Source organism: Carettochelys insculpta, chromosome 3 (genome assembly GCF_033958435.1).
Source record: "Carettochelys insculpta isolate YL-2023 chromosome 3, ASM3395843v1, whole genome shotgun sequence".
In the NCBI taxonomy this organism is placed as follows: domain Eukaryota; kingdom Metazoa; phylum Chordata; order Testudines; family Carettochelyidae; genus Carettochelys; species Carettochelys insculpta.
In genome coordinates, this window is record NC_134139.1 from 206,629,036 (window position 1) to 206,655,179 (window position 26,144).

The 26,144-nt window shown below is 44.1% G+C and overlaps 1 protein-coding gene across 1 annotated transcript in view; it reads left to right on the forward strand.

Annotated features, from left to right (window-relative positions):
* The window catches only part of MTMR9 (myotubularin related protein 9), a 75,510-nt gene extending 56,727 nt beyond the window's left edge, over positions 1 to 18,783 (forward strand). Inside the window, exon 11 of the mRNA XM_074991488.1 lies at positions 18,765 to 18,783. The gene's annotated coding sequence lies outside the window, so the exon portion shown is untranslated. The remainder of the gene's footprint in view (positions 1 to 18,764) is intronic.
* The last annotated feature ends 7,361 nt before the right edge of the window (positions 18,784 to 26,144 follow it).

A 26,144-nucleotide genomic window follows, 5' to 3' on the forward strand; every position in this document is an offset into this window, starting at 1 on the left:
CAAACAGCATTCACAACTGCAACTACCCTCTCCCTGCACTTATTCTGAGCGACAACACCAGCGATCTGCGTTCCCTTTTTTCTGCCTGAAACTATTTCACATTCCAGAGGCATAAGTAGCATTACCTCCCTAGGCAAAGTTGAAGAACAAAGGCTTGAGACAAGCTCACACTTGGCACAGATCTATTCAAATGGCTTCCTCCTCTCTCTGAATTTCACAGAGGTCTCCAGACTGCGGACTGAGTATATGTAGCAATTTACCCACAGATAGTAAGAGAGCACAAAATGACACTTAAAGCTGGGGTATTATCTTCCATTGCAATAGGGTGATAAATAATATCTGTCTTTCTATAGCACGTGCTGACCGAGGACCGTGCAGTTCTTTATAATTAATTACATTGAGCCACACTATTGTGGGAAGCAAACCTTTTTCGGCCCCGTTTTAGAAAAGAGGCACCCAGGTACAGAAGTTAAGTGATTTACAGTGGCGAAGCTACGAGTAGGCCCCAGAAGTCCTGATGTCCATTCGTTTTAGGTAACCACTTGAACTTGACTTTGTTATGAGTCCTCCAGTTCCTGTCATCCCATCCCTGGCACTAATCACTAAGGCTGGGCCTACATTAGAGAGTTCTGTCGACAGATGGGGCGCGGCTTCTGTCGACATAACTCGGGGAGTATTGACATGTTTAAAGCATTCTGTCGCCAGATTCATGACAGAACTCTGCATTTGCCTCGACACTATTATCCCTCAAAAATTTGAGGCATAACAATCTCTGGGTACAGTACTGTCGACAGAAGTGCAGTGTAGCCACTTCTGTCGACAGGGAGGGCTTCCAGTTGTCGGGAAGCCCTGTTTACAGAGCTGCCATTCCGCTTTCTGTCACCAGAAGGCAGAGCAGTTTGTCAGTTCTCTTTCAACAAAGCAAGTTGTATGTAGATACAATCTGTTGCCAGAGGTAGATTTCCCTGTTGACAGTTACTTCTGTCAACAGATGCTTCTAGTATAGACATAGCGTAAGACTATTCCTCCCCTAAATCTTAGGATAGAGCCCAGAAATCAAGGCAAGAGAGATGACTAGTAGCTTCATGACTATGACTATTTTGGGAAGACACTCATCACCCATTCTTCTCACATGACCAAGCCATCATAGTCTTCTGCTGTTGAGGGTCACTGTGAGGTTGGGTATGCCAGATCTTGACAGGACATCTGTATTTGAACCTTTATCTTGCCTGTTGATATTCATAATTCTGCAGAGGCAGCAAAGATGGAAGCTGTTCAATTTTTTCTCCTGGTTGGAGTAGGTGGTCCATGCCTCTGAACCATACATCAGGATACTCAACACAGATTTGGTACATTCATATATTGCATCTCTCAGTATGGACCATGTTTCATAGAATCATAGGGCTGGAAGGGACCTCAGGAGGTCATCTAGTCCAGCTCCCTGCTTCAAGCAGGATCAACCCCCAGTAAGTCATCCCAGCCAGGACCTTGTCAAACTGGGACTTAAAAACCTCGAGGGATGGAGAATCCACCACCTCTCTAGGCAACACATTTCAATGCTTCACCACCCGCCTGGTGAAGTAGTTTTTCCTAATATCTAACCTACACCTCTCCCGCTTTAACTTCAGACCATTACTCCTTGTTCTGCCATCTGACACCACTGAGAAGAGTTTCTCACCCTCCTCTTTAGCACTCCCCTTCAGGAAGTTGAAGGCTGCTATTAAATCACCCCTCAGTCTTCTCTTCTGTAAACTAAACAAGCCCAGCTCCTTCAGCCTATCCCCATAAGTCTTGTGCTCCAGCCCCTTAATCATTTTTGTTGCCCTCCACTGAACCTGCCCCAGCTCATCCACATTCTTTTTATACTGGGGGGCCCAAAACTGGACACAATATTCCAGATGTGGCCTCACCAGTGCCAAAGAGAGGGGAACAACCACTTCTCTAGATCTGCTCGAAATGGTCCTCCTAATGCACCCTAGCATGCCGTTAGCCTTCTTCGCTACAAGGGCACACGGTTTACTCATATCCAGCCTTTCATCCACCATAACCCCTACGTCCCTTTCCACTGTACTGCTGCTTAGCCGGTCAGTCCCCAGCCTGTAAAAATGCTTGGGATTCTTCTGGCCCAGGTGCAGGACTCAACACTTCTCCTTGTTGAACCACATCAGAATTTTTTTGGCCCTCTTCTCCAATTTATCCAGGTCACTCTGCACTCTCTCTACCTTCCAACATTATCTACCTCTCCCCCTAGTATTGTGTCATCTGCTAACTTGCTGAGGGTGCAATCCAGTCCCTCATCCAGGTCATTAATAAAGATTGTGAAAAACACCAGCCCAAGAACCGAGCCTTGCGGCACTCCGCTTGAAACCAACTGCCATCCAGATATATTGACCCATTGACCACTACCCATTGGGCCCGACTGTCAAGCCAGCTTTCTATCCATCTTATAGTCCAAGGATCCAATCCATATTTCCTTAACTTATGGGCAAGAATGTTATGGGAGACTATGTCAAAAGCTTTGCTGAAGTCAAGTATATCATATCCACTGACTTTCCCATGTCCATAGAGTCTGTTACCTTGTCATAGAAGCTAATCAGATTGGTCATAGAGGACTTGACCCTAGTGAATCCATGTTGGTTACTTTTGATCACTTTCCCCTCTTCCAAGTACTCCAAAATGGATTCCTTGAGGATCCCCTCCATTATTTTCCCAGGGATTGAGGTAAGGCTGACCATCTATAGTTCCCTGGATTGTCCTTCTTTCCCTTTTTAAAGATGGTCATTATGTTTGCCTTTTTCCAGTCATCCAGGATCTCTGCCAACCTCCCAACAGTCTGCAAAGATAATGGCCAAAGGTTCGGCAATGACATCTGCCAATTCCCTCAGTATCCTTGGGTGCATTAAATCCAGACTCATGGATCTGTGTACATCTAGTTTTTCTAGATCGCTCAGAACTTTTTCCTTCCCCACAGATGGCTGCCCTCCACCTTCCCATACTGCATTGTCTCAGACCATAGTGTGAGAGTTGACTTATTCTGTGAAGACTGAGGCAAAAAAAGCATTGAGTACTTCAGCTTTTCCTACATCATCTGTCACTACATTACCCCTCTCAACCAGTAACAGCGCCACACCTTCTCTGATAACCCATTTATTGTTAACATGCCTGTAGAAAACCTTCTTGTTACCCTTCACACCACTTGCCAGCTGCAGTTCCAACTGTGCTTTCACTTTCCTGATTACGCCCTGGCTCTCTCCAGCCATGTGTTTATACTCCTCCTTAGTCAACTGTCCACATTTCCATTTCTTGTATGCATCCTTTTTGAGTTTAAGTAAACGATTTCCCTGTTAAGCCAAGCTGATTGCCTACCATGTTTGCATTTCTTACTATGCAGCGGGATGGTTTGTTCCTGTGCCTTCAGTAAGACTTCTTTAAAATACTGCCAGTACTTCTTTAATATATGCCCATTTAAAAAATGTTTCATCAATGCGAGTTAGACCATCTGCCAAGACAGAGCATTTCAGCAGATCTCTGGTATTGATCTTTGGCTTATTGCATTCCTTCGTCATATAGAGTTTCTTTGGGATGATTTTCACTTTGCTGATGATCAAGGAGTGATCAGTGTCACAATCTGCATTGTGATATGTGTGTGTGATCAGCTTTAATACACAGAAGTTAAATCATTATTTTCTTGCAATTACAGCGCTTTTAATGAAAAACAGATAATTTGGATTTAAATACAGCAACAGTTCAATTTTGATTTTTCAGATAACATTGTAAGGCTGCTTTAAGGAAATAATACAGGAATACATGAAGAAAGTGGGACTCAACAAACACAGAAGTTTAGAAAATAAGGACTCCGTCTGGTCATTACAGAATTTATCGTTCGAGTGTTTTACTGTGATTTTCTCTCTACCAGCAAGGAGCTGTTTTTCTGGGAGCCTTACTTTTTTCCCCTCTGTTTCAAATGGGATTCAGACCCAAGAAGTCTCATGACCTAATAAATTTGCTTGTCTCTAAGGTGCCACAGGATGGATTGTTCTATTTTAACATATTCTTTCTGATTCCTTTTTAAACACCTTACAAATTTCCAAAGATTGCTTTAATTGCTCTTTAGTGCAAATAAAGTAATCCCTTGTTTAATTACATAGTTTATTATAAAATTCTTTAATGTTTTCCTTTGTTGGCCTACACTTCTTATTTTAACCTGTGTCACAACTTATTTATTTTAGACTTATTTTATTCCCTTCCTTACTGCCATGTGCTAGAGTGAGCTTGGCTTTGTAACAGTGGAGTAAAACTCTGTGTACTGTTCTTAGAGTACACCAGAAAATGTGGATCACTATCCCAAGTAATCTGGAACCATATGATGCCATTATTGACCATCACAACAGCATCACTGGTTTGTGGCATCTTCAAATGTAATAATTTGAGATTCTATCAAATTATTTGTATTACTTATTTGTATTTTTAAATCTATCTAGACATGCTTATATTTTAAAACAATTTGTAAGCTGTCTCAAATATTTGAAATAGAGAGATAGGGTAAAAATATTTTAAATAAATGTCTGAGCCTGTTGGTTGACATTTAATTAATCAAATCTTTATACAGCACTATACAGAAGGAAAAGACGCTTTACCACTTCTGTAGATGGTGAAGAGTTGGAATGCTGACAATGCTCCTTCCCAAGCTAATTTTTCAACTCTTTCTTTTTATAGGACAAGACACACAAAAATCACTTTTTGAGAATACTCTGCCCTAGCCAACCCATCCCAGGCTAGGGCAGAACCCAGAAGTCCTGATTTCCTAACACTCCCTGCTCCAACCAAACCAGCAGAGGTGGAGAAGTATACCAAAAAGTTACTTGAGTAAAAGTACTGGGGGGGATGTAAGTAAGTAAAATCAAGGTTTCCTGGAAAACTTTTTGAGTAAAAGTACAAAATTGTACTCAAGTACACAAAGGTAAAAAGCAGCCACCGTAGGGAAACGTCCGGGTACTTGAGACATGATCATGCTGTACTTTTACTCAAGTAGTTTCCCACAAGGGCACTTTGGCTTTTACTTAATTACATCCCCCCCCCCCCCGCAGCTGTCCTTTTACTCAAGTAACTTGGGAGGGTACTTTTCCCACCTCTGCTCCCCACCCCCTCCGTCCAGCAGGCACGTGCAGAACCCGGGCGTCCCGACACCCCTCAGCACGTGCCTCCCGTTTCTGCCGCCAAACGGCTCTTCCGGCGCAACCGCCTTTGCTCCGTGACGTCACGCCATGACGCCATGCGGTGACATCACCACTCCGCGGACACGGCTGCTTTTGCAACACGGAGACGCGACCCTCCCGCCTCCGGAGCAGGTGGGGGAGGGAAGCTCGCGGGGCGGGGCGGGGCGGGGCGGAACAGCCCATCCCTCCTGCGGCCGGTCTCCAAGGTTACCGATGGCGCTCCGGCCCCCCCTCCCCAAGCATCAGGCCTATCAGGAGGCTGAGGAGCCCTGGCGCGGGTGGGGCTCGAGGGGCCGCGCGAGCCGGCTCGGGAGAGGAGCGTTGACGGCCGCAGCGCGCGAGGCTCTGGTCCACTCAGCGCTGGGCTGCGGAGCGGTTGGAGCGGCGGCCGCGCGGGCGGAGCCAATCGCGTTGCTGCAGGAGGGGTCGGTATCGTTGCGGGGCGGGCGGAGGTGGTCCGGCTCTGCGGGCAGCGGCTGCATGGGAGGGGCCACCGAAGAGTCTCCTCAGGGTCCCCCTCCCGGTCTTCTCCCCCCGGCCCCTGGCATGGCCGCCCCCCACTCCCCGGCGTCCTCCTGCCCTGGGCTCGCCGCCCCCTACCTGCACCTGCCTCCTCCCCTCAGCCCCCTGGGATGGTGCCCCCCCCCCGGCATCCTCCTGCCCCCTAGTCCTCTGGAGCGCACCTGCCTGGGCTCGCTGCCCCCTAAGTGCCTCCCATCTCCTCTCCCCCAGCCCCCTGGAGCACAACTGCCCTGGGCTTGCTGCCCCCAGCTGGCCTCTGCCTGCTCCCCTCAGCCCCCCCGGATCACACCTGCCCTGTGCTTACTGCTCTCTACCTGCCCCCTGCTTTGTCCTCTCACCCAGCCCTTTGGAGCCCAACCCGTCATGGTTTTGCTGGCCCTCCTCCTGGCCCCTGCCTTGTCCTCTTCCCCACCCTCAGTCCCCAGGAGCTCACCTGTGTAGCCTGAGCTGGTTACATCCCCCCCTCTCCCCTTCCCCAAAGTCCAGCCTACCCTGGGCTGGCCAGGCCCCCTACCCTCCTCCCATGTCCTCCTCATTTCCACCCACTTCTGGTTGCCACTGCTGCTTGCCTGCCCCACAATCAGGAGTAGGGAGAGGGAGTGCTGAAGCTGGGGTGAGGGAAGAATTGGAGACCCTTATGCCAGCTGGACTCCTGGGTGTTCTCAGTCTGTTTTCCCACCCCCACCAGAGGTAGGCACTCTGACAGGTGGACATCTGCATTCACATCTGGCTCTGGGAGCTTCTCTGGGATGAAGCAGGATCTGGAGACACTCTCCTTTCTAAAGTGTTTTTGGATTTATTGGTGGGAAGCACTGCACAGGGGCTAGGCACGGCAAAGGTGTGAGCAAAGGCCAAGAGCAGTGTTCCTTCTAATCTTTTCCATCCAGGTGTTGAAGGAAATTGTTTTATGTGTAGTGAGGCAGAAGCAATGTGGACCATCAATAGAAACAAAAACCTAGCTGTGGGCACTCTGCTAATCAGCTTGGCAACATTTCGGTCTCAGCGACACAAGCACATGGGGAACGTTGAGGGCCACTTTTCCTTGGCTGAGGCTCAAAGAGTTAAAAGGGCATCTCATTTTGGTGGCCTGGGATTGACGTTGGTGCACCAGCCTTTTTGAGTTCCACAGCAAATGAAAGGATGGTGAGAATTGAAAAAACCCATGGCTGGGATGCCGCAGACTGTGCATTGCAGCCTCAGCATGAGCTAAAGCTCTTGCCAAATGCATCTAGTCCAGACTAGGGCTAACTCAGCAATTTGCTTTTATGTGCGGTGTCAGTGAGCTATTAAGCTCCAATAGTTTCCAAAACTAAAAGGAAAAGTTTGCAATGTCATTATGATGTAGGAGGTATGATCTTAACAGGGAAGGTAGCCAAAGAGCTGGAAAAAAGCCCATTCACTCTGCTATCCGCTTGTGTCACTGTGAATGCCGGCAGTGTCTGTGTAGAGACTTTGAGTTTATGGATTTGTATGATCAATAAAAAATATTTCTGCAGTGCATGTTACCCAAGTATCTAGAAGCATATTGCAAAATTGGTTAAGAATTTAATACTCTTGCAACACTCAGCATTTATAATCCCTGATAATTACAGTGGATAGAAGAGTCCATTTAGTAGAACATAAAATGGTGAGGGAGGGGAATTCCTGTCTAGTCTTTAAGGTGCTACAAGACTGCTTGTTTTGTTTTGTTTTCTATCCGGTCTAGTGATTCATTGTGTCTGATGTTGTTTTCTTATATGGAGTAGATCAGAGATTGGCAACCGTCAACACAAGACTCATCTGAGTAACCTGCTGATGGGTCATTTTGTTTACATTGGCTGTTCATAGGCATGGTATCACACAGCTTCCAGTGGCCACAATTTCTAGCCAATGGGAGCAGTGGGAAGCTACCCAGGCGTGGTTCCCACTTCCTACAGCTCCCATTGGCTGGGAATGGTGAACCATGTCTACTGGGACTGTGGGGGGAGCCATGCATCTTGATGGTCAATGTAATTAAAATGAATTGAAACCCACCAGCAGAGCAGATTTACCTGTTGGGCCATGTGCCAAAGATTGCCAACCCCGAGATTAGTTTGAAAAACTTCGTTTTGTAAAATACCCGTTTTCTGTAAATTATGTGGCAGATTAGATTTATTATCATGACTCAGCAGAAATGGGTTTGTGTTATTTCTGTATTCTTTAAGCATGCAGTAATTTTGAAAGCATAGTGATAGTGGGGCTTTGATAACGAACACAGCAAAAGGTTATAGCTTGCTTTTTGCCTTACTGTGAATAACTTTGTTCTTTTTTTTTTTTAAATAAATCATCCTTCAATTGGCTGCTAAAGGAATCCAGTTTTCCCCACTGGCTTTCGGCAGTCAACTTTGGGCCAAGTGCCACTTTTCTATAAAAGCCAGTACAGGTTGAACCTCTCTAATCCGGAACTCTATTCTGACAACATCCTTAATCTGGCATGATTTTAGTTAGCTGGATAACCACATATCATGGATGTGGCCAAGTTTCCTGTGGTCCCATACGGTTTGTTTACAGACACTAGTCCTGGCTCTCTGTGTCCTGTGCTGTTGTTTAGCTGTAGTTTACCCTTAAATGCCTTCTAAGAACCCAGTAAACAGTGGAAGTGTTGGTAATGTGCCAGACAATATTGACCTCCTGTGGTCCAGCAAATTCTCTTTTCTGGCACCGGTCAGGTCTTAAGGATGCCAAATTAGAGAGGTTCAACCTGCACTGTTGTTTTCTTCTTGCTGAGGGCACACGGTAGAGCATCCAAACAAATGAGAAAAGATTGTAGATGTGTGTTGGGGAGTGATAGCTCAGTGGTTTGAGCATTGGCCTGCTAAACCCAGGGTTGTGAGCTCAAAGGAGGCCATTTAGGGGTCTGGGCAAATAGATTGTAAAAAAAGAAAATCAAATAGATTAAAAAGGGATGGTGCTTTGTCCTACCAAGAAGGCAGGGAACTGGACTCGATGACCTCCGGAGATCCCTTCCAGCTTTATGAGATGTGTGGGTGAAGCCATGATAATCAGCTCTATCAATTTGCAGAGCAGAAATAGGAGTCTCTTTGTTACCTTTATTAGTAGGGAGTAAGCAAGGACTGCACACGGACAGGAGAGATCATGATCCAAGAAAGTCACAGTGTAGAGACAGGATCTTCCCCATACCCCACATTTTGAGAGCTTCATGATTTTAGTAACTTGTAAGTCAGGTATGACCTGTCTGTCTTAATTTTATAACACAACCATATAGGACCTCAGTCTTTTTCTGTAAGATGTGTGGGCAGGGGGGTGGGGATGTCAGCAGCATGGCACACCGAGTCGTTCGTAGCACCCCACGCTGATTGGGGCACAGAGTGGGAAAAGAGGAGGGGGAATGTGTTCTGGAGAAGCTGTTCTAACACTGTTGCTTTACAGCCTACACAGCAACTAGAGGAGACAAGTGCACATCATACTCCTTCTGCTCATTTCCCTCCCCTGGAATGTTCATTCTGCTGTTGCGGCAAGGAGGGAGGCACAGATGCCAGCTCAGTGGTTCCCAGCCTTTTCCACAAGGGGATCCGTTTTGACAATTCAGGAAGACTTGGTGACTCAAGGCAATTCAAAGAGGGGTGGGGTCGGGGGAGCAGAGCCCTAACTAGCTAATTTTGCACCTGAGACAAGAATATAAAATTGTGCCCCCTCATGTTTATCTGTTCATAAGTTATTTGTTAGAAAAGGGGGAAAATATTTATAAAATAAGAACACTACATTTACTATAATTAGTCAGATTTGTGGTGGTGGAAAGACACTCATCCCCAAACTGCTTCCCCCAACTTAAACCCACAATCAAGAGCTTCAGGAGTCACACTCAGGGGCTAGAGGAGTCATATTGAGGGGCTAAGAGTCACTTGGGGCTGCAGGGGGCTAGGGGAGTCACACTCAGGCCAGAGGGGGTGAGGAGAGTCACTCCCGAGGACTAGGAGTCACTCAGGGGCTGCAGGGGGTTAGGGGAGTCACACTCAAGGGCTATAAGTATCGGAAGGGCAGCCGTGTTAGTTTGGATCTGTAACAGCAACGAAGGATCCTGTGGCACCTTATAGACTAACAGAAAAGTTTTGAGCATGAGCTTTTGTGAGCACAGACTCACTTCATCAGATGCTGGTCGAGGTGCTCAAGGGCTATAGGCAGCTAGGGGAGACACACTTGGGCTGGAGGAGGGTAGAGGGAGCTAGGGGAGTCACACTCAGGCTGCAAGGGGTTAGGGGAGTCACACTCATTGGCCGGAGGGGTCTAATGGGGGCTAGGGGTGGCACACTCAGTGGCTGGGGAGTCGCACTCAGGGGCTAGGAGTCACTCACAGGCTGGAGGGAGCTAGGGAAGGCACAGGGACCCCTGCAGCTGTGCCGTGGTGCTCCAGCCAGCTGTGCCAGTCACGTGGGTGTGGGGGGAGCCCTGACCCCTGCAGCTGGAAGCCAGCAGGGGCATAGAGCCCTGGCTCACAGCGCCAGCTGTGGGAACCATGCTGGGGTTTGTGGGGACTCCATCTCTGGCAGAGGCTGGAAGCCAGGGAGCTGATCAGCTCTGCCCTCCCGCCCAACTTCAGATTCAGGCTTCCACCTTACGTGAGCTGGGTGCTGCACTTCAGATATGCACTTCTCTGCCCTGCAGCTGAAATGGTTCTCAATTTAATTAACTAGCTTAACTGCCTGACAGCTGTTAATCCAATTAAGAAGTTGAGAATCACTTCAGAAGTGTGAATGGCTTCTTAAGAGCCACCTGTGGAGCTGCCCAGCCCAGCGGTGACCCTTTTGAAATGTAATGCTGTCCAGACCCATGTTTGGGTTCCGACCCTATCGGTTGGGAAATCCTGCCCTGGCTACATGCACTTGGTTCCTTCACTTGGAGTATTTTTTCCCCCCATTGTCCTGCCTGGGTTGCACAGATATTATGGGCTGGGGCAGAGATTCTAAAACCTTGATTATGGCTTCCTGACCTTGTTGAAATAAAATGGGTGACCTCTGGCAGACTGTCTTAGACAAACCTGGCAAGCTTTTGCAAAGCTCCCTCCTCTGGATTGCTTAGCACACCTGAGTCTGGTGACACCCTTATTATTCCAGTCTGGAGATGATCTTGAGCAGCAACAGTGCTGGTATACAGGAGCAAATTAGTTCAGTTTAACTGTTTGGGTCAGACATGAAAAATCCACACCTGCTGAGTGATGTAGGGAAACCCGTCTGAGTTCTGCGTCAAAAGAAGAATTCTTTGATCAATCAGCTACCATCTCTCACGGAGGTAGATTACTTATGCTAACAGGAGAATCTCTCCTGTTGGCATAGGTATTCTCAATGCAGTACAATACAGTAAACCCTCGATTTAATGGACCCCAATTGAATAGACTTCAGAAATAACAGACTGTCCGCCAGCCTCAGCCTCAAAATAAATGCCAGCAACTCACCTGAGTCGCCACCACCTGAGCTGGCCATGCTACAGCTGGTGGCAGAGGGGCCACCAAGGCTGCCAAAGTGGCTGATGCTGGAGGAGCCACCAGGGCCAGAGGAGCTGCGTGGGGGGTGGAGGGGGAAGGCTGCTGTGGGAGCTCTCCTGCCCCTGCCCAGCCCCATGTGCGTAGGGTGTATTGGCGTCCGGCTGCCACTGCCTGCAATGGCACTGAGCAGCAGCCTTGGAGGCTGCTGGCAGGCTGGGGGTGGCAGCCACGCTCTGTCTTCATGTGGGTGGTTCAGAGCCAGGGGCTGGAGGAGCTGCAGCGTTGAGTGCACCGAGAACTATGGGAGGTGGAAGGAGCCAGGCCCCAGCATGCAGCTCCTCTCCCAATAATTGGGAGAGGGAGATGGAAGTGTGAGGGGAAGAATGGGGCAGGAGGTAGAAAGGGAGGAAGTGGGGGAGAGGACAGGAATCAGTGATGGGCTGGGAAGGCCAGTGTATTGTTATACAGTACAACAGTACTTATACAGTGTAACAGTACAGTATAACAATTGGGATTTAATGTCCTTTCAGCCTTAAAGGACACCACTTCTCCCAATTAGTCTTAAATCGAGGGTTTACTGTACTGCCACTGAAGAGTTTTAACTGTAGACAGGCACAGTCAGTCTTACTGAATGAAGTAATGGTATTGGAGAAGTAGCCATGTTAGTCTGTATCTTCAAGAACACCTAGAAGTCCTGTGGAACCTTATAGACTAATCAATCTTTTGGAGCATAAGCTTTTGTGGGCAAAGACCCACTGCGTAAGATGGAGTAATAGTGTCATCTTTGCCATATAGAATAGATTGATCCTGGCAAACTAATTTCCATCCTGGCCAGAAGTAGATTTCAGACATGGATCATTTACACCCCTTCTATCCAAATGTCTAACCACCTCCCGCTCTGCCCCCCCACCTCCAAATCCTTAAGCAATTTAACAAAGACACCAAATAGATAGGATTTCTTCATTAGAGAAGTACACGCATTCTTTGCTATACGAGCACGATTGGTTCCCAACTTTCTGCTCGCGGGCAAAAACTCGTAAGAGGGACATTAAATTACCATTAAAATACATGTAAAAGTCTCTGATTGGTTCTAAGCGCTCGGAGTAGCAGCAGGTGGCGCTGCTTTTGAAAATGGGAGGTGGTTACAAGCTGGGGGCAGTTTGGGGCCAGGAGCAGGAGGGAGGGCTAAAACCTGTAGGCAGCTCTGGTGGAGGAGGCGGCGGCGGCAGCGGCTTGTTCCTCCAGGCTGCAGCGGAGGTACCTATGGCGGGGTATGGAGGGCCAGGGGGGTTGGAACGGAACGGGATGGGGTGGGTGTTGGGAGCAGGCTAGGGGGCATTGTGTGGGGAGTTGTGTGCTAGGGGAATGTTGGGACTGGACGGGGGTGTGTGTAGAGTCAGCACAGGAAGGGTTGCAAGCGGGCTGGGGGATGGGCGCTGCGGGTCTCCCCATGCCTTGGCCAGGGACCCTATGGCTGTCTCGGCTCCAGCTGCGGGTCTCCCCGCCCTCTGGCCAGGGACCCTGTGTCTGGAGCTGAGCCAGCCACGGGGCTGCAGGTCTCCCTGTGCCCTGGCCAGGGACCCTATGGCCAGTTGGGCTCCGGCTGCAGGTCTCCCGGTCCCCTGGCTGGGGACCCAGTGGCTGGCTCATATAAGCAGGGAAGTTCACTCACATAGTTAACAATGGTAAGTATATGTGTCCCTCCTTTTAGCGAGTAATCGTAAACGGAGTACTCGTTAAATGAGGGATGAGTGTACCTAATGCTGTAATTTACAGCTTAAATACAAGCTAGCAGGAAAAGAATAATCTCAGTGAAGGGACTAAATCATCAATACCTGAAGAACTTAATGTTTAAAATAATTCAGTGTCTGGTCCCTGTGGTTATGAAGGTAGTCGTCTTAATGTAAACTTGATGCTTCAAAGCTGTGTTCCAAAGTGTGCTGAAACTATTTTTCTGCCTCTGAAATTGATAAGGAAGTTTAAAAAAAAAAATCAGAATGTTGGGGATCATTCAAAAAAAGAGAGAGGCTGTGGCTACGCTAACCCCTCCTTTCAGAGGGTCTATGGTAATGTGGCACTTTGGGATATGCTAATGAGGCTCCACTATGAATATGCAGCACCTCATTAGCATAATGGCTGCCACCTGCGTTTCAAAACTGCCAGTTTTGAAATGCAGCTGCCTGTGTAGCCGCCAGGACTTCCCATCTGGTTTTGGGAATAAGGGGCTTTTGAAATCAGGGGTCCATTTTGAAAGGCGCCCCAGCTACATGGGCGGCTGCGTTTCTTAACTGGCAGTTTTGAAGTGCGCATGGCTGCCATTATGCTAATGAGGCACTGCATATTCATGACAGCATCTCATTAGCATATTCCGAAGTGCCACATTACTGTAGCCCACCCAAAGGGAGGGGCTAGCGTGACCATAGCTAGGGAGAATAAGGAAGAGAATATCTTATTGCCTCTATAAATCCTTGGTACATCGCATCTCAAATACTGCATGCAGATGTGATTGCCTCATCTCAGAACAATATCTTGCCATTGGAAAAAGTTGAAAAAGGGCAAAAAAAATATTAGGGTTGTGGAATGGCTGCCATATTAGGAGAGATTAATAAAATTGGGACATTTCAGCTCGGAAAAGAGACAACTAAGGGGGGATATGATAGAGAGTTGTAAAATCATGATGGGAGTCAAGAAAGTGAATAAAGAGGAGTTACTTACTCTGATCCATAATGGAGGAAGCAGCGTACCTTTTGTGTTTTAACAGAAATCAGTGTATTTGAAAATGTAGAAGAATATCCTAAATATTTATAATACGTTGATGTTCTTCTAGTTTAAAAATGTGATGAATTGTGATTCTTTTTAATTGTTAATTTGTTTTGAGTTTATCACTTGAGTTAACTGTGATTACTTGACAGCTCTAATCCAAATTGATAGGAGGAAAGCAGCCAGCTAACTTATAAACATGTTTTTGCCTCTTAAGTGAGGAGCAGGTGCTCAAGTTACTCTATCAGCACATGCAAAGTTGATTGGCAACCCTCAGAGAAAGGAATGCAAACTGAAAGTTAGATAAACTTTTTAAAAGCTTTTCACTTGTGAGGCTGTTACATATATTTTCATAATCTTTTTATTACAAAGTTTGGTAATTCTCTGCTATTCAGCACTTAATTGCCACTTTGCATTTTAACATAAGCTGTTTTTATTAACACTTTGCTTTGGTAAGTTATTTTAAATGTTATTTCTAAATATTGTAGGGTGTATGTTATGTACTTCCTTTAAGAAACATTTTTATATCTCTTCAATATTCTCTATCATCTGGAGAAAAAGGGTGTGTGCCTTTTATTGGACTCAACTTTGTGGGTGTGAGAGAGATGAGTTTTGTGGTCCAAAGCCTTTTTGACAAAAAGAGGTGGATCCAGTAAAAGATCTTACCTCACCCACTTTGCCTCTCTAATGTCCTGCAGCCAACACAGCTACAACAACTCTGTCACCAAGTGAAGACAACTTAAACTAATGTGATGCAGTGGTGTTCCTGGCTGCTGTTGATCTCTCTGTCCTTCTTTGCCTTCACGTGCAGGACAACTCCTACTCTCTCTAGGATTTTGATTGGCCTAGCAAAGAGGCAGAGTTCTATAAATTTAACTCACACACACTCCTGTCACATCTGCTAAATCACCAACAGGAAAAAAAAAAGAGGTAAGCTGAGAAGCAAAAGAACTCTTGATTTATTGCATTATTTCAATGTTTTTCATTTCATTTTATTTTAAAAAAATGCTAAAATTTGGTACACGCACTTCATTGGAGAACTCTTTGGTTTTATCCTGTTAGGAAAAGGAACAAATTGTTTTGTTTATTTTCCTCATAAGGTGAAATAGTGGATGAGATGCTTGTCACAGAATCTGTGATTTGTAAGAAGACAAGAATATTTTCTTTTGGGGAAAGAGAATGCTATGTGAAAAAATGAGTTTGTTACATTCATAATGAAACTTAGCACCTTTCATTTTCAATTTATTAATTACTGCTTAAAATGATGAGGGTGGGTATAAAATAACAGAATATAATGATTTTTCAAAGTTGTCATTTCAAATTAAGATCTGAATCTAGAGAGAGCTGAGTTTGACCCTCGCCTTTTTTTATTGTTAAATGATTTTACTAATTCATTCTGGGGCTTTTGTTGGAAGTGTTTTTAGGACAGTGATTGCTGTCTGAATTTCTAGTCAGACCCTTTTGTTCCTTACTATGCAAACATTGACAAGAGTTCACATGAGAAGGGGAGAGGAGGACATAATCTTGAATGGCATCTATAAAACCAGGTTGCTTCTTTGTGAAATTACTCTTCACATCAGTCTGTCTGGCAGAGAATTGGGATTGAGGCAGATCAAAAGGCTTCAGTGATTGACCTGAACACTTTTAATTAAAACGAAAAAGTGTAATTCTTAGAACAAACAAGTAAGGGGTACTTGCTCTAGCACGTGTAGGATTTCAGGTAATGTTTGAAGGTGTGGCTTCTGCTGTAATTGGTAGTGAACTGGCCTAAGGATCTATACTTGAGAGTGAGCGAGACTGGAAAGGCTAAAGCATAGATTGACACAGGAAGTATTAGGGAAGCGACTTGTGATTTTGCAAGACAGAGGGTGGATGATAAACAAATGCTGTTATCCAGTTTGCTAAGATGAAGTAAGAAACTAAATTTATCGATGTATTAGGAAATTTGAAGTATCATGCGTAACTGACTGTCACAAATATTAAAGTAATAGCAATTAGAGCCACAAATGCTAATGATTGTGAAATAAGTGGATAATAACTTTTGAAAAGTGAGGACCCTAAAATAAGTGGGCTCTGGAAAATGAGATAAGGAGAAAGGGATGAATTGATTATGAAAACTATAGGGTAAAAAGGGTATTTGTGTAATGTGATATAAGAGAAAGTGGCACCCAGAACATAGCTGGAAAGAACAGGATGACTGACAGTGAGAAACTAGGATGTACTCACCCGGCTTCATCACCAAGGACTGCAAAAATATGTTATTCCTTGTGTGTCTTGTGGGTTTGCCATGTAATTGGCAGCTTACTGATTATGGCTTGTCAAGAGGTGAGCCCTTATCAAATAAATATTAACTGTTCAAGTACATAAAGATAAAATGCTTAGTCTCCTGCCCCCAGTTTTACCCCCAAAATATATAGAGAGAGAGGAGGAAAGCAATCCTGAAGCTTGCAGAAGTGTCTCTAATTCAGTGTGAACTATATGTACCGTGTGCCATTTTTGCTCTGCAACGGTATTTCAGTAAAGCAATTAGGCTAATTTTGTAGGTTAGACTCTATAAATAGGGCTTTTGATTTTGGCTTTAACCAATAAAGATGTAAAATCCTAATAACACTTTTTGTTAAACTCCAGAAAAGTACTGGAAGTGGTAACTTGTACCTAATGACTAGTCTACAAGGATCAGTATGCAGTCTATCGGGAAGGGGGGGTGGGATTTCTAGTTTACTAATGTTAATTGGTCCATATAGACCCTATTAGTGCTCACTAAAGTGTCCTTAGTGTGCTTTAACATAATGCTGTTTGAAACAATATTGTGTTAAAGCCTACTAGAGTATGTTACTTATTACCACGTATTCAAAGAGGGAACTTCCTCAGGGACCCCAGCTTTTGCACATCAGTCTGAAATTTAAAAATTGCTATAAACCCCTAAAAAAAGGATTCAATAAACTCTGAAGACCAAAACATTACATATATTTTTCTGCTTTTTGCTTGCTTCTCTGGTTCTGTGTGTCCTATAAACCATGTTTGTTTTAAAAATAAAATTAAATAAAAACATATGGAGATACACATCTCATAGAACAGGAAGGGATCTTGGGATATTTTACAAGGTGATTTACTGCAGTTTCCACTATATAATTGATTCTTTTTGATGCAATGTTTAAAAAAAAAAAAAAAAAAAAAAAAAGCTAGACCAAGAGAGTGTTTATGATGACTTGACTCCAGGTAGTCCCTCAAATGTGACAGCTTCCAATCATAGTAGTAGGTTCTGTTGCTTTTTGAGCTCGTAGCTCCATGGGCCCTAGGAATTGTAATTTCTGCTGCTCACCACAAAGGAGGCTTTGTCCACACTGGCAGTTCACAGGGCTTAACAATAAGGTCGCATCTTGTCAACAGAAGCTGCCACGTAAACTGAACTTTTGTCCACAAAACGCAGAGAGTATCTACATGGTTAAAGTGCCCCGTTGAGAATTTGTCAACAAAACTCAGCTGTTCAGTTGGTAGCATTATCCCTGTTCCCAGTAAGGTATAACGCCTCTGTCGACAGTGTTTTGTCGATAGAGTGCCTGCATAAATGCTTCTGTTGACAGAAAGGTCTTCTGATTCCCTTGGCAGCCCTGTTTGCAGAGCTTCTGGTCAGTCATTCTGTTCAGCAAGGGCAGGGCAGTGTAGCTGCTCTCTGATAGAGAGGCTAGCTCTTTCAATCGGCTTTTGTGTGTAGACGCTGTCTGCCGACAGATGTACTTCCGAGGTTACTCCATCGACAGTGACCTTTATTGACAGAGGGTGTCTGTGTAGACGTGGCCTAAAAGCTTTACTGTGTCAAGTACAGTTTGAACCTCTGTAGTCCAAAACACTCAGGGCCTGGTTGGTATCAAACCAGAGAATTTGCCAAACCACAGGAAATCATATTGTCTGGCAACATTAGTACTGCTTACTGAGCTCTTTGAAAATATTCAGGGGCAAATTAAAGCTAAATAAGACAGAGCGCAGAGAGCCAGGACTGGTGGCCCCAGATAAACTTTATGGGATAACGGGAAACTTGGCCACACCCGTGATAAGAGGACATCCTGCTAACTGAATTCATGCTGGACCAGAGATGTCACCAGATCACAGTGTTGGACTGGAGAAGTTCAACCATTATCGGTACAAACCATGCTTTCCTGCCAACAGAGCAAACACTGCTCAAAGATTTTTGTTGGTGCTTTTTTTCAACAGTATTTACACTGTTGTGCAGTATAGACATACCTGAAGGCAGGGGTGAGCAAACATCTTACGTTGGCCCCAGTTTTCGTCACTGCATTTAGCAGCCTGCCCACCCCCCACCCCCCCAAAAAAAAACTGTTTAATGTAGTCCAAACCAATGGAAATTTTGGTTATGTTCATGTGGAAGAAAAACCCCAATCAGTTTATTAAAGTGATTACACAGCCATAAAAACAGTAACATAGCTCAACATTTGAAATGAGGTGGATGAGCCTGAGACCCAGCAGCCAATCGCGCTGTATGCCCCGCCCTGCCCCGGAAGATATTTCATGCTTTCCCAAGGGGGCCCGCCCACCACTTTGCCCACCACTGCTCTAAAGCAGAAAGTTGAAATGATTCCTCAGTTCTTACTATCTGCTGCACTGGACTTATGAATATTTTCTTCTGTTCATGCCTGTGATGTTACCTTTATTCATTCTGTTTCATATGCTGCATATAGCAGGTCATGGCGCTTGTTTGGTATTACAGACAGAACTCGGGTTGCATAAATACAGACTGAAACTATTTCTTCAAGAATAATTTTTGACTAATATTTTCCCTCTTCTCACAGCATATTTAAAAGACAAAAATGGCAGTTGTAAAGAACCCGAGCAGAACTGTTGGTCAGTTGCTGCGGAGCCCTGGTTGTGGATATCAGATTTCCATTGTGCCAGTTAGATGTATAGGTGTCTCACCACGTCAGGTGACCTCAGATGCCAGTTTTCATTCAGTATCGTTTGCAGAGACTGATCATCCTCGAGTGCTGATTACAGGTTAGTCATAATTTAATTACTTCATTCTTATTTCTGTTTCTTAGTTGGCGGTCATTTTTTTCTATCAGCACCTCATTCTAAGATCCTGAATATCTTCAAATGCCATGTAAACAATCAGGATTGTTGAGTATTCAGTATCTTTCCAGGTCATTATTCGGTATTTTGTATTGCAGAAGAACCTGGTGATCCCAGTTAGGATGAACACTATATTGCAGGTTTTTTTGGCCAAGTTCATTTTAGAAATATCGTAAAAGCATATCTGAATTATGTACAAAGAATCATCCCTTTTTGTTAAAACTGCATATTAAGTTTCTTAGTTCCGTGTAAACAGAACTCTTCTATTTCAGTTCCCATAACAATAGAGTTGAAGTCTTATTAAGTTTCTCTTTTCCTCTTTAGGGGGTCTGGGCCAACTTGGGGTGGGACTCGCTAAACTCTTGAGGTATGTTATGATTTTGTGATTTCATACTTGGCGAGAAAGTGAGAAAACCCCCCAAGATTAGGATTTTCAGAAGTGACTAGTTACACTACATGGTTTTTGGCTTAATGTACACTATGCCTCATAGTTGACTGCAGGTACTCAATTCTAGCTATGGCAATTACATAGCTAGAATCGACATATCTACAGTCAACTGTAAGGTTTGCTCTCACTTGAGGAAGGGTGATGGGAGTGTGTCGCCTCTCAGCCTCCTTTATTCCTTGTGAGAACAGGCGAGCTGGAGAACACGGGACCCCAGAAAGATCAATTTTTGCATGTCTTTACGAGAACAGGTCTATCTCCCGTTAAAAGTAGACGTACCCTTAATTTAAGCACCCAAAATTTCTGTTATGAAAGGAATAGTTAAGAATCTTAGAACACTGTATGGGACATATAACAGTCCGTATTTTAAAATATCCTGAGGACTACTATTGCTCAAGAAATCCAAGATATAATAACATTTAAAACATAATTTTGCATCTTTTGTGTTTATTCTTGTACTTTGCTTGGAGCTGAAAAATGACCAGTCGTCATTCCTTTTTTATTTGTATCTTTGTCCTTAATCCTGCAAATGTATGTAATTTTGTATGTGTCATTGGGTTCAATGAGACTACTTGGGTGTATAAAGTTAAGCATGTATTTTGAGACTCCAAGATCTTAGTTTGTGGTAAGTTTCCTTTTTTGTTTCCATGCAGTATCACAGTGCTGCTGGGTTTGAGTTTCCAATACCTCAGGCAAATGTTAAATTTGCATCTCTTTTCATATTCTTTTTGATTTAACAACAATTCTGTTGATAACTATATTTTCTAGAAAACCACTTTGTTTCCTAAGACCCACCAGCCTGCTAAATACCTAAACTTTGGACCTTCCCATAACTGACGATAATGATGTTTTTCTATCTCTGATAACCCCAAATGTGATGCAACTACTGCATTAACAGGAGTGTTGAGATTTTGTTTTGCAATTGAAATGGCAAAAAGCCATATGAGAAACTTTGATACTATTTGAATTTTTTGTGATAATTTGATGTAAAGTGAATTGATACAAAGATACTAATAAGAGCTTAATATGATCCCTTCTGGTACTTTTTTATATGATTATTTCTCTTTTTTCCTCCAAATTACTTTCACAGAAAAATTTAACATACTCTAGGGGATGTTCTTCATCTACATTGTTGATCCTCATGATCTGATTCCTAGATATCATCTGTACATAGAGTTAGAAAGTTTAAGCCAAAATGGGAGTACCAGAATAAATCCTCTAAATTTTGACATGTGGTAGTGTGAAGACTTTTGCAGGGAGCAGGGGAGGAGCGCATTTCGCTTCCATTTCAGTGGGTACCAGAAATCCACACATATTCCAGCATAATCAAACTTGCACTTTAATGCAAAAGTTTGATGGTGACTTCAGCAACGTTAAGGCAGAAGAACATCTCTAATGTCTGATGTGCTGGCATTCATATACAATCGTCTGAGATCACTATTATGGTTTTGTTAGAGTGTCAGTTTGGTGAAGCAGGATTACATATTGCTTTTTAATGTGTATTGAAAACTTCAGGGAGTGGAGTGCAATATCAAGAATATCATAGGCAATAAACGCCTTTCCCCTCAACAGATGACTGGTGTGATGTTTTTTTTTTTTTTTAAACTTTTTGGGTGGGTAGCATGTGCTGTTGTAACCTTTAACTGCTACTAAACCTAGTTTTTGTTTGCAAAACTTTTGAGAAGGAACCATAGCAGGATGTCTGAAGCTTGGTTTACACTTAAAAATCAGATTAACCTGGAGGTGTTATTGAGGCTGGGAAAATTTTTGCAACTTGTGAAATACAGTTAGGTTGGTCTAACTCTACGTGTAGATGCAACTAAGTCTTCTGTCATCCTAGCTAATACCTTTTAAGGGGCAGATTAATTATACTGATGAGGAAGAACCACTGTTGCTGATGTGGGAACCAAGTGGACTGTAGCAAGAGAGCTGCAGCCCTGCATTTGTACCACTTCAGTAGCTGTAATGTATGTACCTCGAGAACTAAGAAACTAGATTAACATTAGTGCTTGCACTAGACAGTGTCATACCATTAAAATTTACTCTTCCCAAATGACTTCTGCAGATTAGTTCCTATTAACACTAGTGTATCAGAATAGTGACTGACAAATCTACTCAAAGTCTACAAACTAATTGTACCATGTGGTTTCCTTTTCAGGAAGCGTTTTGGAAAAAACAATGTGATACTGTCTGACATTAGAAAACCACCAGATCATGTCTTTTATAATGGTAAGTGGCTGCGTTAGCATATAAAAAAGTCTTCATATTTCCTCTGCTGTTGATCATTGGCAGCAAGACATAGACAGGAGTTTAAATTGTGCATAATTCTTAATCAGGCAAACCACAACCACATTTCAAAGTGCTTTTCTGACCTTGACAGTTTTATGCATTTCATTTTGATTTCTAGGAAATTTTCCCAGAAATCTGTTTTTGCCCCTTTGCAGCATTTTTCATAGGGTCAGGACACTCAAGGCGTATGTTACTGTATCTCCTCCCACTCTTTTCTCCCTTTTCTCTAATCTGGCACCACCAGGACCTAACTGGTGCTGGATGAGACAATTTGCCAGACTACGGGAGGCCATTATTGTCTAGCAGCATTACCAACACTTTCACTGATTACTGGACTCTTAAAAGACATTTAGGGGTACATTAAAGCACAGAACACTGAGCCAGGAATGGTGGCTGTAAACAACCTTTATGAGGCCATAGGAAATTTGGTCATATCCGTGAAAAGTGGTCATCCAGCTCCACTAACATCATGACAGATTACAGATGTTGCCAGATGAGAGAGTTCCAGATTAGAGAGGCTCAACCTGTACATGCTGAAATCTGTACAAGATTACCAGTTTGGATTCACATGGTGGCACTAGTGCCTTAGAACTTGGTTAGCATCCTTTCTTTCCCTTTTGCCATAAACAAACTAAATGAAGGAGTCTAGACACGTTCAACTGGTCTCATTTCACTCTATAGGTATATGCCAAAAGTTGATATAGAGTATATTTGGTGGAACAGAGGGTCCTGAACTGCCTGTGATCTCCAGAGATGACTAATCACACAGTTACTTCTCATCTTCAAATGCTAAACATAGACAAAATACACGAAATGTTCTTCTGGGTTTAACCAAATGCTGAAGCTGCTACAAGGAAGTTGTGTGATTGCCCATGAAAGAGCAGATGTCCATGAGAGAGTGTCCTTATTAAGATGTGGCCCAGGCTGTGAAAAAGATTGGTGAGCCTTTGTGATAGAATCTTTGAGAGAGACAATGTGCCCTCTAGTGGTCTGTAAGATATTTCTGAATAAAGACCTGGGCAAGAACCTGCAAACTTATTGGACCTCCTGGAGTGCAGGGTGTGGAGGGCAATTTAACTGAACCTTGTCCCAAACTGTCTTCATCCTAATGACCAACTTTCTGTTTGGTCCATTTCTTTAGGTCCTTTTATCTATTCTGATATCTTGGACTACAAGAATCTCCGTGAGATAGTGGTGAACAATCGAATTACTTGGCTGTTTCATTATAGTGCTGTGCTCAGTGCAGTTGGAGAAGCAAATGTTCCTTTGGCCAGATCTGTAAACATTACTGGTAGGTGATTTCAGCATGGTTTGGCTAGCCTTTCAAGTTCATGACTCCTCCAGAGGCAGGAGATTTCATTTGGATTCTGATAACTTCTGTTTTTTCCAGGTTTGCACAATATTCTAGATATTGCAGCTGAGCACAGTTTGAAACTCTTTGTGCCCAGTACAATTGGAGCTTTTGGACCCACCTCTCCTCGTAACCCGACTCCAGATCTCTGCATTCAGAGACCAAGGACAATCTATGGAGTCTCCAAGGTTCATGCTGAGCTTATGGGCGAAGTAAGACCTTTATTATGGGTTGTTTGAGTCTCGAAAGAAGATAGATCACTGCAGTGTCCTTTTCTCTTCCTATCTTATTTTCCTACAGAAATGTTTTCACAGTAGTATAAGGCAGCTGTTGCAGGTTTTTTGCCTGAGGGACCTGGGATGGGAAAAATCTTATAAACTATGTGGCTGTGTCTACAGATGCCACTTCTTCTGGAAGTGGCATGGCAATGAGCCGTCTGGAAGATGCTAATGAGGCATGGGTATAAATTTCGCATTCCTCATGAGCATATGGGCACATGGTTCAGAGTCCAGAAGAAGGATCTTCTGGAAGAAAACCCTCTTTCCGGAAGCCCCTTCTTCCCCAAAATTTTGAGGGGGGTTTTCTTCCAGAAGATCTCCAGGGGCCACGCGTCTGCACATGTATTTTGGAGTCCAGAAGAGCTTCTTCCAGACTGTGAACTACATGCCCATATGCTAATGAGGCACAGGAAATTTACATTCGTGCCTCATTAACATCCTCTGGATGGCTCATTACCATGCCACTTCTTCCAGAAGAAGTGGTACACGTAGACGCAGCCCGTGAGGAGTTAGTGTGAATTTGAAAGTCAACAAACACTTGAGTTTTAATATTGTCTTGATTACTGACTCTGTGACCCTAAGAAAATCATTTCACCTCCCCTGTGTCCCAGTTACTAGCACAGCATTGGTTGGCGAGCAGAGGAATGGCTTATTAGTACCTGGGAAGTCGTCGTCCAATACATTTTGTAATGATGCCAGGAGTCAGGATGGGCCCAGATCACCAATGTAGATTCAATCAAATCAAAATGACTGTTTTTAATTAATTGATATTTGTTCACTTGTCGTGTACCCTGACATGGTAGAGAGGGAGGAGATCTGGAAGTAGAGGCATGGAATGGAGTGCTTCTTGTATGTGAGAATGGAAATCACGAGCCTCTGGCGTATGGGCAGTGGTGTGAGGAAGCAAGACATGGGCCCAGAGGTCGGGAGTCAGACAAAGCCCCTAGTATGAGGAAATGGGAGTGCGGGAGGAAAAATAGTAATGTGGGTGACACCAAGTCTTGGCATGGTAAGAGTGATGGAGGGGCTATAGCAAAAGTGTGAAATACGGAAGGAAAAGGAAGATGCAATGTAGGGAGCTTGTGTGTGGGAGGAGGAATGGTGGGAAGCCATTGGTCTACAGAAGCAGTATGGTGTGCAACCCCTTACTTCAATGTCTTAAAGCCTCGCTTGTCTCCTTCTTCAACAGTACTACCATTACAAGTATGGGCTAGACTTCCGCTGTCTGAGGTATCCTGGGATTATCTCTGCTGACTCTCAGCCTGGTGGGGGCACAACTGGTAGGATATCCTCTTCCCAACTCTCAGTATTATAAGTGAGAATATTACAGTGTGTGAACTGAATGCCCCAAGTATCAAAGTTGAGTGACATCAGTATGTGTCTGGTGACCTCATTTGCCAAAAACACCTCATTGTTAAACCTATTCTAAAAGGAACAGTCTTATGGGGAAAAAGTGGAATTTTCAGGAAACTCTAGAGATGTGTAAACTGAAACATTGCTTCACCTAAACCACTCCTGAAATGCCGGTGAAAACATAAATTGTACTTCTGCTGAAATGAATATGAAGGGTTCTGAATGGTCCTAGGGAACCGGAATGAAATATGGGTCTCTACGCTGCTCAGAGCCAATCCATGCAGCAGTGACCCAAAATCAATGCTATATGAAGGCTGTGGGGTGGCTTACATGACATGAGCCGTCGGTCTGTTCGCCGTCACCACCTCAACAACTAGGCACAAAATTGTGCCTCAGTTATCTGCCATTCTCCACCCAGAGGTGGCTGCATTTCTGTACTCCTAAAAAGAGTTTTTAATATTACTTTATTTGCATAGCATGTAGAAGCTCAAGTCATGGACTGGGACCCCATTATGCTGGTGTACAAACACCAAACTACAGAAAGACAGTCTCTGCCCAGCTGAGCTTACAATCAGAGCGTAAGATAAATGACCACAAATGTGAATGGGGGAGTTCAAGGAAACTTTTTTTTTCCCTTTAGACTATGCAGTCCAGATTTTCCATGATGCCATAAAGACCGGCAAATTCCAGTGCAACCTAAAACCAGACACACGTCTTCCAATGATGTATATTGATGATTGCTTGAAGGCTACGCTAGATGTTATGGAAGCACCTGCCACTTCACTTAGCATGAGGACTTACAACATTGGTGCCATGAGCTTCTCTCCTGAGGAGCTAGTGCAAGAGGTCAAGAAGCAAGTTCCTGAGCTTCAGGTGACCTATAAAGTGGATACTGTCAGACAAGCCATTGGTTAGTACCTGCCTTTTAATTTCAGTTCAATGATCCTGTGTCAAACTTCTCTGGGTGAAGTCAGATGCTGGGAAAGAACATTTACCTTTTTCCCTCTCCTGTATGTGTTCTTCGACACTTCCAATTTGTTTTATTTTGATGACATCCGAAAGGGTTGCTGCTGCTGTAAAGATTGTACTTTTCCCGTCTCTATTCTGATACTTGCATGTGAAATGTTAAAATATCTTTGCTATAAATCTCATGTTTTTGGGGGTTTCTTTATTCCCACCCCCCTTTCTTTTATAGCTGACAGTTGGCCAATGAGCTTTGATGACAGCAATTCCCGGAAGGACTGGGGATGGAAACATGACTTTGATCTTTCTGAACTGGTGACAACAATGTTTAACATCCTTGGCTCTGACTCAAGGGTGGCCCAGATTAATTGAAACTCCTTTTGAGATGTGGGTTCCAAACTCTGACAGAGGACCTGGAAGAAAC